At 40.0% G+C, this 15,840-nt stretch overlaps 1 protein-coding gene across 1 annotated transcript in view; it reads right to left on the bottom strand.

Annotated features, from left to right (window-relative positions):
* The window catches only part of ZNF827 (zinc finger protein 827), a 307,211-nt gene that overhangs the window by 200,662 nt on the left and 90,709 nt on the right, over window positions 1-15,840 (bottom strand). The gene's annotated exons all lie outside the window — the stretch shown is intronic.

The following is a 15,840-nucleotide window of genomic DNA, read 5'->3' on the forward strand; positions in this document are numbered from 1 at the left end:
GTGGTATACACCGCGCCACTACACAGTCCTGCGGCCCCTGTATCTCCCCAACTGAAAAGGGGCATTGGCTGTCGGAATGGGTGGTGGGGACATGGGACCCCCCTGCTCCCAACGAGCAGGTTATGAATGACTCTGCCACTGTTCACCCCAAGAGCCCCAGCAACAGAGACACTCTGTGATTACACAGGTTTGGAGGACCGCTAACGAGGAGACGCAGAGTCTCAATGGACTACCCCACTCCAGTAACACTTCTACGGCACGGCTCACTAATAAGCCAGCAGGGATAGGCGGGTGCCGAAACTGTCTGACAGTCAGTCCTCTCCTGCAAGCTGTTAACCCGAGAGGCTGAGTTTAAGGGACATTGCCAAGCATCAAAGACTTATCTTTATGTCTTGTGTGGACATACTCCCACCTCCTTTTCTGTGGACTCCTCGCTGATATCACAAATCCAATACAACACATATGTAGTCATGTCTTGTCTGCCTGACACCTAAATAACCACAGTTTGCAGGGATAGATCGGTCTGGTACTATCTGTTTGACTAAACATGTTTAATTTTACTCTGGTTCTCATATTATGCCCCATGCCAAGGGAAGACTAACATCTTATGTAGCTTAAAACTAACACAGCAAACATACACTCAAGCACAGACCACAAGATACTGACGTATCTAAGCTTCCCCAGCATGACTTCGCCTCCCTTGTTCTCTAAGTGGAATGTTCTATAGATCTAGTGGGTAAAATACTGCTTACCATATATGCTACTTAAGGCTTGTTTACTCTTATGAACACATACTAAACTGTTTTACCTGGTTAACCCGTATAGTAATGTATCAAAGCAAAATATATAAAAAGAGGCTGTTACACACAGGAGTTCTAAAATTGTTACTGCTTCCTCTATGTTATGCATATCATATGTTTTAAAATGCACTAACTCTTTGCTCCACGTTCTGTACTGTCTTATCAAATGCCTCAATAAAACAAAGATTGACAAAAAAAATAAAAAATGATACACAGAAATGGCTACATAGGCTTATTGTACGACAATGTATTGCTGCTTGGAAACCGCAGTTACTTTTATCAGATGAGTTTTCTCAGTAATTGATATTAGTGTATACCCATGTGTACAAAGCCAAGAAAACAGTAATTATTTTTTTTTTTTTAATTATAATTTCCACTAGCCATTGACAAGTGAAATATCAAATGGCAACTTGAAATTTTATCTTGAAATATTGGTGTGCTTTATTTCACTTTTCAAGTGTACTTGTTCTGAGACGTTTATTTTGTATGAAATGTTTACTAATAAAATATTCTACATGAGTTAGAGCTCAGTTTTGTTTTTATTGATATTTTGTCTGTAGGTTTGCCCAAATTCCAATATGGATGTTTGTGAGACAATATTTTATTTCATGAGATCTGCTACAAAAGTTTTTTTTTTTACAAAAAATGTACATGCCATTTGATTTCAGCATTGATTTGCATAAACTTGGGGCCATAAAAGATGAATATGGTGCTGCGCCAGACTCAATTAAAGCAATGATATAATGTAATCAAGACAAATGAGCCCCCTGCTAGGCTTGGGGCCACAGAAATGGCTTTTCAGGTCATATCCAACCTGCAAGTCTTCAGCTGGACAGCTCTGGCATAGAGGCAAACGGTAAAAATATGTTCCATGACAAATTATTTAACAGCTTTTAAATAGAAGAAAAAAAATTCAAACAATAAAATGAACCTTTACAAATGATCATAAGAAACAATGACAGCGCAGGTGGGAGCATTTTTTATGAAATGGCAAACCATCTACAGAATTTGCTACGATTCAGAGCATATTTCTTGTATTCCTATTTTGTAAGTTCAGTTACTGTACACAGAGCTGCGAACCTTCACCTCTATAGCTCACTTGCTTTGGCTCCAAAGAGGCTGTAAAGGTCACAAGACTGCCTTTACTAAACACCAGGTGTTAGCCATCAATTCAGTCTAAAGGGATTTCAGTTTGTTCTACAAGAGTAACTTACTAGGTAATTTAAGAGTTATTTGGAGGGTAGAGTTGATTTACATCAAATTGTTTTAAATCACGATTGAAATCACTAGTCAGTAAGACTCGATTTAAATCACAATTTCCAAACATAAAGACTCATTCTTACTGTTTGTTATTTGCAGCTAGATGAAGGTTTTATACTTAGAATAATAACCATTTAAAGGGACACTATAGTCACCCAGACCACTTCAGCTCAATGAAGTGGTCTGGGTGCCAGGTCCCTCAGGTTTTAACCCTTCAGATGCAAACATAGCAGTAAAATAAAATGTCAATGTGGAACAATTTTAGAAGTTGGAATGATTGTCTAGTAAGCTTAATAGCCATCACAGAAAACAAAATTGGCACACTAAAATATATGTTTATAAAAAGTAGACACCATAAGGGAATTTTGACACTTTGTACGTAGCCATTTCAACGCCATTCACTACTAAATATTGTAGTAAAATAGTTTTTATTTTTTATTTTTTTTACATAGACATATAACAACGTTTTTTTTGTAATGTGTGTTTCATAAAGCTGATGTGCGCTATTCCTCTACAAAACCTCATATTGTGTTTAGCAACATCTGTGGAGCACAACGATACCCTCATTGTATGCCTTTGCCACTATTCTGTGAGATTAGAATTTTCATAAATGGGTTTAATGGGCCTATGTCTCATTTTGGGGCATTAAAGCAGTCTGACTGTTCAAATAATCCTACACAGGTCTATCATTTGGGAAAGTAGACACTCCAGGTTATCTCATATGGTGTATATTGTGCCTTAACATGTTGCCATTTTTTTACCAGTATATGTTTGTGGCAAAAATCTATGATATTCCCTATTTCACATAACCCGCAATTTTCCACCGCGGCATCTGCCCGTTACACCGGGGCGCTGGGCCTCCCTACCCCGTGTAGGTTAAAGGATGTATACAGCCAGGGGGTAATCACACCATTTACGGAGTTGATCCCACAACTGCCACACAATCAACTACTCCGCTTCCAATACCACCAACTGGTACGATTCCTGAAGAGCATCCCTAACCTCGCCTCAGCATCAAGAGCTCTCACTGCATTTGAGACCATCTGCACCCGGCCCCCGTCGCACGCGATCTCCCTAAAGTACAGCCTGCTGAACCCTCCGCACGCTGATGCTCCCCTTCCCTATTTCACCAAATATTGGGAGAGGGACCTGGGACACAGCTGAACAGTAGGATACCGTTTTCATACTCCTCCACAAATCTTCAATTTACACCAAATTCCAGTAGTCGGGATACAAGATGCTCTCCCACTGGTATAAAATAGCAAAAAAAATGGCCGCTATGAAAAATACATGCGACCCGGAGTGCTGGAGATGCAGGAGGGAATTGGGATCACTATACCACATATGGTGGACGTGCCCTCTCATCAGACCCTTCTGGGAGGCTGTATACAGAGTCCTCTCAACCATTACGGATGTGAACCTACAACTTACACCAGAAACTTACTTACTCCAACTCACCATGCTCCTGCTCCGCAGTTACAAAAAATCAGTCTTACCCCACCTGCTCAATGCGGCCCGAAGCCTTATTCCATGTCATTGGAAACTAATTACAATCCCGACACTGAGGGAATGGATGAACAGGGTGGAGGACATCAGACAAATTGAAGAATTGATTCTATCTGCAAGCGGCCGTTCACAATCTTACCATGACACCTGGTACCACTGGCTTCACTGGCTGTCTTCCGCCACTAGCACCGGCTGACCCGGGTGGAGGGGGGACGGGGCTGGGATGAGAGGTCTGACCTCCCCACTTCCCCTTTACTCCCCTTGCCTTCCGCCTTCTCCCTCTTGACTCATGCCTTAAATTCCTGTTGCACTTCCCCCGCACTTACTTGATATTCCCCCACTCTCCCGCTCTCTCTCTTAGAGGACCTATGTGTCCTACCTTCCACCTCATACACCACCTACTTATCTAGAATGCGACACACACTCTCTGAGACGCCCACATACAAAGACCATCTCCCAAACGAGAGTGGACTACCAAACACCATTATATCTAAACAGGCATCCGGGACTGCCTACAAGCAAAGGGAATGACTAACCTACCTAAGGGTCTCCAATGTCAACACAGTCCATCAGGATATGGGCCATACCCTTCCATGAACGAAATTCAGACTTAGAGACACGATAACCAGCTAGGTTTCCTTACACAACCATACGCTGCCCCATGGGTGCAACGCACATCTGGCATACGTGCTGACCTTAAGCAGTGCAATACCACACCCAACCTGTATGCCCCAGGGGTGCCCAGACCTCAATTTAACCTATTCAACCGACTTCTTACCAGTATCCGGTAGGTCTGGAAACAACAAGCCTAGCGTTACTCTGGTAGATGTTACTGATATAATGTTATACAATACTAGCTATATGACTGTCTCTCTTCGATGTTGATGTAATTTCTCTTTTAACCCCTTAACACCGCAGCCAAATGTACAAGTTGTGAACGAAACAAAACGTAAACAAAACCTGGCATTTGCGCTATATGTCTGTCCAACCGTAATTCACCTCTTTCATATTAAATGCATCCCCCCTTATTATATATCATTTTATTCAGGGGAAACAGGGCTTTCATTTAATATCAAATATTTAGCTATGAAACATAATTTAATATGAAAAAAATGGGAGAAAATAAGATTGTTTTTGATTTTTTTTGTTCTTCATGACATTTGAACTGTCAATGTCATAATACTGTTTGCTTTTACTGCAATAAAATACATATATTTGTATTCAGCAAAGTCTCACGTGTAAAACAGTACCCCCTATGTACAGGTTTTATGGTGTTTTGGGAAGTTACAGGGTCAAATATAGCGTGTTACATTTGAAATTGAAATTCGCCAGTTTGGTTACGTTGCCTTTGAGACTGTATAGTAGCCCAGGAAATAAATTTACACCCATAATGGCATACCATTTGCAATAGTAGACGACCCAAGGTATTGCAAATAAGCGATGTCCAGTCTTTTTTAGTAGCCATTTGGTCACAAACACTGGCCAAAGTTAGCGTTTGTATTTGTTTGTGTGTGAAAAATGCAAAAAACGCCAATTTTGGCCAGTGTTTGTGACTAAGTGGCTACTAAAAAAGACTGGACATACCCCATTTGCAATACCTTTGGTTGTCTACTATTGCAAATGGTATGCCATCATAGGGGTAATTTTCATTCTTGGGCTACCATAGGGTCATAAAGGCAACGTAAGCAATCTGGCAAATTTTAATGTGAAAAAAATTAAACACAAGCCTTATATTTGACGCTGTAATTTTTGAAAACACCATAAAACCTGTACATGAGGGGTACTGTTGTACTCAGGAGACTTCGCTGAACACAAATATTTGTGTTTCAAAACAGTAAAAAGTATTGCAGCAATAATATCGTCCCTGTAAGTGCTGTTTGTGCGTGAAAAATGCAAAAAACGTCACTTTTACTGGCGATATCATGGTTGTAATACATTTTACTGTTTTGAAACACTAATATTTGTGTTCAGCGAAGTCTCCCGAGTAAAACAGTACCCCCCATGTACAGGTTTTATGGTGTCTTGGAAAGTTATAGGGTTAAATATAGTGCTAGCAAATTAAATTCCCTATACTTTCGGCATGGGTGGTCAGGCAGGTCCCGCTAATTGTAATTAATTAGGATACCTAATTATGTAAAATTATTACATAAATATATGTGTAGAATTAATATATGTATATATATACATATGTGTATATATAGGTATATATATATATATATATAATTTTTTTTAAATATTTTTATTTATATATAGGTATATATATAGTGATATATACGTATATATTTATGTATATAGATATATATATTATTTCGTTATAAGTGTATTTTGATATAAATATATATATATATTAATATCAGAATACAGTTAGAACGAAATAAAACACATCTATATATTTTTTAATATTTTATTTTTAATTATTTTTTTTATTTAATTTTTTTACGTATTTACATATTAATTTTTTTTATATTATTTATAAATATATATATACCAATAATTATATATATATTTAATCAGTATCAGTCTACGTGTAATTTGATATTAATATATATATATAATTATATATATATTAATATTAAAATACACCTAGACGGTGTATGTGTATGTGTGTATATGTGTATATATATACTTAGATCATATATATATAATATATATATATGATCTAAGTATATAATTTTTTTTTTTTTACACTGTTTTAACATTTTATTATTTGATTTTCAGCCAGCAGGGGGACCAACTGTCATTACAGTTGGTCCCCCTGCTGGCAATGCAGCAGGCAGCTATACCGGCCATGTGATTGTGAGGTCCTCGCAAGGACCTCACTCTCACATGGCCGGGAGGGCTCCTGGAGGGCGGACGTGCCGCGGGGGGCTCCCTGGGAGTCCCCCGAACCGCGATCGCCGGCGTGGGACCGCCAGCGACCGGGTAAGTTACTAAAAACCGGAGGGCGTACTATTACGTCCGGCGGCGTTTAGAGCCGCTTTTAAAAGGACGTAATAGTACGCCCTCCGGTCTTAAGGGGTTAATGCGCCACCCTTTGGCTATACTGCTTTCAGATAACTATGCATTCTTAGTTACAATGCATCCCTTTTATAGTATGTATCTCTCAACTTAATAAACTTTGAATAAAAAAAAATATATATACATATATTGAGCAGGGTCCTCTTCAACCTATTGTTGCTGTAAGTTTTCTTGTAATTGTCTTATTTATTGTTACATCCCCCCTCTCAAAATATTGTAAAGCGCTACGGAATCTGTTGGCGCTACATAAATGGCAATAATAATAATAATAATAATATATATAGGATATTGCACTTTTTTACATATACATTACATTTTTGCTGTGAATTTTTATATACTTAATATATGCTACTATGATCAAACCCCCCTCGTCTGAGTAAAACAAACCCATGTATGCCTCAGGCACGATTTCATGACGATAAAGTTCCATATAGGAGACCTGACCATTTCAATTTTTACAGTTAGACTATTGATAGATGGATTTTATGGACATATGTCTCATTTTGGGCCATTGTAGCAATTTGACAGTTCAAATTACCCTATCAATGCATACCATTTGTGAAAACAGTATATTTTTAGTCTTATATAGCCATTTTAGGACCAATTTCTTTATAAGTTTATGGAATTATTTGAGTTTCCCTTTTTTTTCTTTTTTACAGGCACATTGCAATTGAATAGTTTATTTTGTATACTTGATGTGTGCTACTGTAATAAAAATTACTAACTTGTGCTCAACTATATCTCCTGGGTACGGAATGGCCCATTTTGCATACCTGTGTCAAGTGTTTGTGAAAATACAGGGGTTGAATTTATAACTTGACCAAATGCAGCTTTTTTTTTTTTTTAAATGGCAAATGGCATTGAAGAGAGGTCTGTGTTGCATTTTGGGGCATTGTAGTAGCTTGCATATTTTAATTACTCCATAAATGCATACCATTTGCAAATTAAGAAACCACGGGGACTCTCACATTATATATTTTGTGCTTTATTGAGGTGCCATTTTTTCACAGTTTGTGGTTTGTTTATTTTTTCAGTTTTAAATATACATTGTATTTGTGCTGCTTATTTGTTAAATGAACACAAACATGTATTCCTGACCCTAGTGTTAAAATCACCATCTAGCCCCCCCAGTCATCCCTAAATGATAGTAAAATCTTATTTGTCTTTAAGTCTGCAGCTGCTACCTCTGTCCCTGATCTACTTGCTTGCCTGAGATAATCAGAAGGGATTCTGAGACTGATCAGGGGCAGAGCCAGCACAAGCTAAACATGGCCCTGGCCAATCAGCATCTCCTCATATAGATGCATTGAATCAATGCATCTCTATTAGCTAAGATCAGTGTCTGCATGCAGAGGGTGGAGAAACTGAATGACAATACTGCACAGTGTGCAGCACTGCCCCATGAAGCACATCTAGTAGACATCTTAAGTAGTTGCCAGTGGAGTTATCCTTAGGCTGTAATGTAAACACTGCTTTTTCTCTGAAAATACTGTGTTTACTGCAAAAATCCTGAAGGGAATGATCCTACTCACCAGAACAAATACAATAGGCTGTAGTTGTTTTGGTGACTATAGTGTCCCTTTAAATCTAATGTGTGCCACTGTAATAAAATTCCTGACTGAGAAACTTGTCCCAGAGTCAGTGGGGAACGATATGCTGTTGCAATATACCCAGAGCCTGATTACCTCTATGGGAGCCAGGGGGAGTCAGGGGGTGTGCAGACCCCACACAGATAACCTCCGCATTTCAGGTGCGCAAATCCGCTGCAGCACCCAGTGAAGCCCCAGAGACACGATCACAACAACCATAGATATCACAGTGAGAGTACTTGGGACCATACGGTTTGAGGGTGCCACACTAGCGATTTATGGAGACATCCCATTTATGGTCCTAACGGAGAAGAGGAAACTAGCCCCAGTGGCAAGGATGCTGCGGGACCACTCGCTGAATTACCCCTGGGGAGTGGAGGGATCCCTTCAAGCTGTGCTTGGACATGGGTTCCTCGCTCTCACTTCAACTGAGGATCCAGAACCCTTTTTCAGAAAGTAGGCCTACCGGCCATTCCACAAATGGAAGAGTCATTCTTGACTGGGAGAACAAATAACTTCATGCCAGCTGGGGCCCCTGCATCATCCACTTCCTCTGGAAGCACTGCCCGAAGGCGGTAAACCAGGCTCAGAGGCACAGTAGCTGGTACCCTGCTTATCTATGCAAGCGCACATCTGTGCACACAGTCTCACAATCAAATCCAGCTACAGTAGTCTAATAGACTGCTCCTTATATAGTTTTGTTTCCTGATTTTCTGCTTAATGAGTGTTTTACTATATTATTTTGTTGCGTGTGCCCATGCTCAGCATATGTCGGTAACTACACTGCAAAAAAAATAAAGGGAACACTTAAACAACACAATGTAACTCCAAGTCAATCACACTTATGTGAAATCAAACTGTCCACTTAGGAAGCAACACTGAGTGACAATCAATTTCACATGCTGTTGTGCAAATGGGATAGACAACAGGTGGAAATTATAGGCAATTAGCAAGACACCGCCAATAAAGGAGTGGTTCTGCAGGTGGTGACCACAGACCACTTCTCAGTTCCTATGCTTCCTGGCGGATGTTTTGGTCACTTTTGAATGCTGGCGGTGCTTTTACTCTAGTGGTAGCATGAGACGGAGTCTACAACCCACACAAGTGGCTCAGGTAGTGCAGCTCATCCAGCATGGAGGCGCTACCAGGAGACAGGCCACTACATCAGGAGACGTGGAGGAGGCCGTAGGAGGGCAACAACCCAGCAGCAGGACTGCTACCTCCGCCTTTGTGCAAGGAGGAACAGGAGGAGCACTGCCAGAGCCCTGCAAAATGACCTCCAGCAGGCCACAAATGTGCATGTGTCTGCTCAAACGGTCAAATCAGACTTCATGAGGGTGGTATGAGGGCCCGACGTCCACAGGTGGGGGTTGTGCTTATAGCCCAACACCGTGCAGGACGTTTGGCATTTGCCAGAGAACACCAAGATTGGCAAATTCACCACTGGTGCCCTGTGCTCTTCACAGATGAAAGCAGGTTCACACTGAGCACATGTGACAGACGTGACAGAGTCTGGAGACGCCGTGGAGAACGTTCTGCTGCCTGCAACATCCTCCAGCATGACCAGTTTGGCAGTGGGTCAGTAATGGTGTGGGGTGGCATTTCTTTGGGGGCCGCACAGCCCTCCATGTGCTCGCCAGAGGTAGCCTGACTGTCATTAGGTATCGAGATGAGATCCTCAGACCCCTTGTGAGACCATATGCTGGTGCGGTTGGCCCTGGGTTCCTCCGAATGCAAGACAACGCTAGACCTCATGTGGCTGGAGTGTGTCAGCAGTTCCTGCAAGACGAAGGCATTGATGCTATGGACTGGCCCGCCCGTTCCCTAGACCTGAATCCAATTGAGCACATCTGGGACATCATGTCCATCCACCACCTCATCAGGAGCATGCACAGGCATTGTAGGGAGGTCATACAGGCACGTGGAGGCCACATACACTACTGAGCCTCATTTTGACTTGTTTTAGGGACATTACACCAAAGTTGGATCAGCCTGTAGTGTGTTTTTCCACTTTAATTTTGAGTGTGACTCCAAATCCAGACCTCCATGGGTTGAAAAATTTGATTTCCATTTTTACATTGTTGTGTGATTTTGTTGTCAGCACATTCAACTATGTAAAGAACAAAGTATTTCAGAAGAATAATTAATTCAGATCTAAGATGTGTTATTTTTGTGTTCCCTTTATTTTTTTGAGCAGTGTATTTAACCTCCATACAATGAATAAGTATTGTACTAAGTCTACAATTCAAATAAAAACACAAATTAAAAAATATATATATATTTTTAATATAATAATCATTTCATCAAGAATTAAATGTGTAAAAAAAAAAAGGGGGGGGGGGGTTGGTGAATATGAAAGGATCCTTCAGCCATAAAAACAGAAAGTTAGTCTCTATGGTCTTCACTGCATCTGTGCAGGAAAAAAGCAAAAAAGATCAGAGAGACCAGCTTTCAAACACTGTTCGACCATGACTGAAGGATCCTGTCTTATGTTGAAGGTAGAGAAGAGTTTTCTCATTTATTTCACATATACCGAAGTTTACAAAACAAACAAAAGCTATTTTCTTTCAATATTTTATAAACGGATTATTATACTAAAAAATATTTTTGAGTTGACAGTTCTCCTTTTAGAATTGTCTCTTACTTTTCAGTTCTTGTTTTCTAAAACGACCTTGGAGGTAACAGACTTGTTTAAGTTGGTTACTACATACTTAGATAGTGGGTTACTAAAGATATTATCTTGACCAATGATGCAGATTTTGTCATGCTAACGCGAAACACGGCCCAGAATAAAGACAGTGCCTGTCAAGGAATCAAGAACTGCCATAAAAAGGAGATAAATTGTAAAGATACAGCCCAAAAGTAAAGATATATTCCATGATTCATATTTAAGGGTTGTGTCTGAAAGGTTGCTAATGGTAATTGTTATACTATTCGTAGAATCAAAATAATATTGTTAATTATAAGATGATAAACTGATCTGCAATGAGGTCAACACCTTTTCAGTGTATTTATTGCAAATTTCTGATTTTATCGACTGAATGCTGTGTGCATACACTCATACCATCTCATATTTAGCATTGTGTTAGCCTAAATTAATGCAGGCAGGCCCTGTAGTCCTTTCAGCATAGGGAAATGCAAGTGTCACATACCTGAAAGTATAATCTATGGTATTCAGATTATATATGAACCCGTATATGTCCTTCAAATTATCTTCCGGTCAATTTATTTTCAAAGTGTAAAATCTCAATGTCAATGAGCCTTGCTGGATCTAAAGCCTTTTAATTATTTTGAAGTAAATATCTTAGAATCTTCTCTACTCTTTCTATTAATGGCACACTACAGTCACCAAAACAACTTAGCTTAATGAAGCCGTTTTGATGTATAGATCATGCCTCTAAAATTCTCTGCCATTTAGGAGTTAGATCATGTTGCTTTCTGTTTATGCAGCCCTAGTCACACCTCCACTTACTGTGACTGACACAGCCCGCAAGAAAAAAACGGTTTCATTTTCAATCACATGTTAACTTACATTAGAAGTTCATATCTCCTGCTCAGTAAATTGAACCTTAACCACTGACAGGAGTCTAATGCAAGGTCTAACAAGCTATTAACAGAGAAGGAGATAAGAAATTCAAAATCAAACAGAATTACCAATAAAGGAAATATAAACATTAGATGACTCTTTAGAGGAAGTGTTTAGGAAGGCTGTGCAACTCACACGCAGGGAGGTTTGGCTAGGGCTGCATAAACAAAGCCATGTAACTCTTAAATGGCAGATAATTGAACAGTGAGAGTGCAGAGTACACAAAAACTGCTACTTTAAGCTTTAGTGACTATAGTGTCCTTTTTAGTATTTTGGGTCAAACATGTATTCCTGACCCTATAGAGTTAAACCCACTATCTAGCCCCACTGCCCACCCCTCCCTACCCAAACGTCCCTAAATACAGTAAAATCTTACCTATATTCAAGTCTGCGGGTGCAGGCTCTGCCCCTGACCTACCTGCTTGGCTGAGATCATCACAAGTGTTGATCTGAGCCAATCACAAAGATTTCACATATGAAATCATTCGATTAGCTGTGACTGTCAAGAAGGCAGATCAGGGGTAGAGCTAGCACAAGTCAAAAACAGCCTGGCCAATCAGCTTCTTTATGAGAAGATGCTGATTGGCCCCAGGCTGTATTTGGCATGTGCTGTTTCTGCCCCTGATCTGCCTCCTTGACATTCTCAGCCAATCCAATGCTTTCTGATGTGAAAGCATTGTGAGTGGCTCAGATCAACACTTCTTCAGTGTCTCCATGCAGAGGGTGAGGACACTGGATGGCAGTACTGCACATTGTGCAGCACTGCCCCAGGAAGCACCTCTAGCAGCCTTCTGAGGAGTGGCCAGTGGAGGTATCCCTAGGCTGTAATGTAAACACTGCCTTTTTTGTTTTTAAAAAGACAGTGTTTACTGCAAAATGCCTGCAAGGATTATACTCACCAGAACAAATACAATAAGCTGGAGTTCTGGTGACCATAGTGTCCCTTTAAGGAAAACATCACATACATTTAGAAAAGTCTAATGATCAACTATTTCAGCACATACATTCCGGGTTCTTTGTTCTTCATCAAATCTGTTTATAACATTTTTTTTCCTATTTATTTTTTTCTGTTTCCGATTTTTCTTAAAGGGTCTCGATACTGCATTTCATGCAAACAGAAAGAGAAACATTTATCTCTGAATATCCTTCATTTGGTGTAAATCTCCAGAGACTGCAGGAATCATGAAGAAACTGAAATGTCTCGGCTATTCAAGGTCCTTGTATATCATTTAAAAGGAGCACTGCTTGTAATCCATGAAGTCCATGTAGATGAGGAGTTCATGGGTTATCTGTTAATGAAACACTCCACACACACCGAAAGTGTGCAAATAATTTTTTTTTTCCATTTTACAAAAATTGCTGATTTCAATAGAAACTGGCAATTTTATAAATTAACCTTGGTACATACCACATACAGTCAATCAGATAACAATTCCTTTTACTTCAGAACTTTGGTTAGTTTAGTGGAGCTAAACTCAAGAGATGGACAATTGCACAGAGCACTTGCATTGCAAAGACTTCTCATTAAGCTCCGTTTTAAAGTCTGTAATTGTACAGCCACAGAAGCCTTGGCAGGGGAAGAAAGGGAGGGCTTGCATAGTCTTCCGACAAGATATCTGCAGATTTTGAAAGCTGTTTTAAGTATACTTCAATAAAAACAATGCATAATTAACAACCTTTATGCATTCATTGGGATATATCTACTAAATAGTGATTGTAAAATGTTATTTATTTTATTTGGGCAGTAAAAAGGCCCTTTAGATAGAAAGCCTTCATGCAGTGCTCGTACAAAATCATTCCATTCCTAGGCAGTGAGCCTGCGTGGTGGAGCTGATGTTAGCACCGTTGACTTGGAGGGAGACAGATACAGGAGTAGCAACACTTGAGGGAGGAAAGACCAGAATTTCAGTTTTGGTCAAGTTGAGTTTTTTAGGAAGTGGGCAGCTATCCAGTTAGAAATAGCAGAGAGGCAGTCAAAGACACTAGTCAAGAGGGACGGGGAGAGATCAGCAGAGGACAGATAGATTTGCATGTCATCCGAATAGAAATGATATTGGAAGCCAAAGGAGCTAATGAGTTTACCAAGGGAGGCAGTATAGATGGAGAACAGTAGGGGACCAAAGACTGAACTTTAGGAGACACCAACAGAGAGGAGTTGGGGAGAAGAAGCAGAGCCAGGGAAAGAAACATTGAAAGAGCGCTGGGAGAGGTAGGATGAGCACCAGGAGAGAGCAATATCTTGTAGACCAATATTGCGGAGGATGAGAAGAAGCTGTTGATGATCAACAGTGTCAGAAGCCGCAGAAAGGTCAAGGAGAATTAGGATAGAGTAGTGACCACGAGATTTTGCAGCGAGTAGATCATTGTATACTTTGGTCAGTGCTGTTTCCACAGAGTGCTTAGCGCGGAAACCAGACTGAAACGGGTCTAGCAGAGAGTTGGACTTGGGAACCTTGGCAGGTGTATAGGGACCCTCTATAAAAACACAGTAGGTACTCTGCTGGGAGTTTTCTGTTGCAGTGACACCTTTACCCTCCCTACCCCTTCCCCAGTTTTAGTTATGTTTTTCTTGTTACAATGTTTTGTACAAGTTATTAAAGGGACACTATAGTCCTCCTAGGGGCATCTCAATTGGCCACTTCTCAGATGGTGCTTCCTGGGGCAGTGCTGTACAGTAGCACACTCTGCATGGAGATGCTGAATTTTCCTCATGGAGATTTAATGCCTCTCTATAGGAGGTGCTGATTGGCCAAAACAGTGTTTGGCCCTGCCCCAATTCCGCCTCTATGCTGATTTCAGCCAATACGATTGGCTAAAAATGGTAAGTTATGATGATGTCACCAAAGAGGCGGATCGGGGGCAGTGCCAGTGCTGGGTGGGGGGGTCTGGAAATAAGGTGAGTTTTAACCCCTTCTAAAGGGGCTAAAGTGGGCAAGCCACCTAATTGGTGGTTTTAACACTAAGGTCAGAAATACAAGTTTGTGTTCCTGTCCCTATAGTATTCCTTTAACCCCTTAAGGACCAAACTTCTGTAATAAAAGGGAATCATGACATGTCACACACGTCATGTGTCCTTAAGGGGTTAAAGTCACTCTAATGCAGGGCAAAAGTATCGATGTGATGTGATCTTCATTTGTTAATGGAGCGGTATGTGTTTATCTTGATATGTTCTAAATGCTCTTTTTGCTTTTGTGACAATAAACTGCTATTAAAATGTTAGGTCACATTTTTCCTTATGCAAAATAAATACAAAATAAAAAATGGAAAATAACCTATTGTTTCCATGGCTTCAAAATTTCTGGAAAATTTACATCTCTACCTAGGACAACTTTAAAGTGGGTGGCTATTCTAGTATAAGAGACACCCATTTCTAAAATTGGTGGCATTTATCAGTTTACTGCGGAGGCAGTACACAGAGAGTGGACAAGTCTGCACATTCCTTTAAACCAACCAGAAAAAGAAGGCTTAGGGGTGTAAAAATCAGACAGTTTAAAAGTATGCATATTATAAAATTATCAAAGCAAATCCCAGAATTGACTGACATCCTAACTGCCTCTCATCTAAACACTACTAAAATGGATATACTTACTACAGATTGGGTAAAAGGTGTTATATTAATAGTTGGGCACTATATCAGGGCCCAATTTTATTGACCTTTGAAGAACTTAAATCTACATATAATCTTATCATGGGTGGCAAATAACGATTTTTTACAAATCAGACACTCTCCCACAACCAATTAAAGACACATATGGCACATTAACAGCTATCACCACTCAAACAGTAACACATGTTACAGTGGTTAAGGGATTAGCCTTCACGTGCTACCAAGTGATACAATGTAAAGGATCCCTTGCATTTAAACAGACGAGGGGAGTTTTAAGATGTACCAATCATTCAGAATTACTGAATATAGATGACACTTAAACCCAACTAGATTAAGTCACATTTATACAGGTACTCTTAGGAAATGTTGGAGAGAGCCTGAAGAAGAGGGTTCTTCGCTGCATATGTGGTGGAGTTGCCGAAAAATTGCTTCCTGTTTGGGAAGCCACCTTTAAATGTATTAAAAACAATGCTA

Source organism: Pelobates fuscus, chromosome 6 (assembly GCF_036172605.1).
Source record: "Pelobates fuscus isolate aPelFus1 chromosome 6, aPelFus1.pri, whole genome shotgun sequence".
Taxonomy (NCBI): domain Eukaryota; kingdom Metazoa; phylum Chordata; class Amphibia; order Anura; family Pelobatidae; genus Pelobates; species Pelobates fuscus.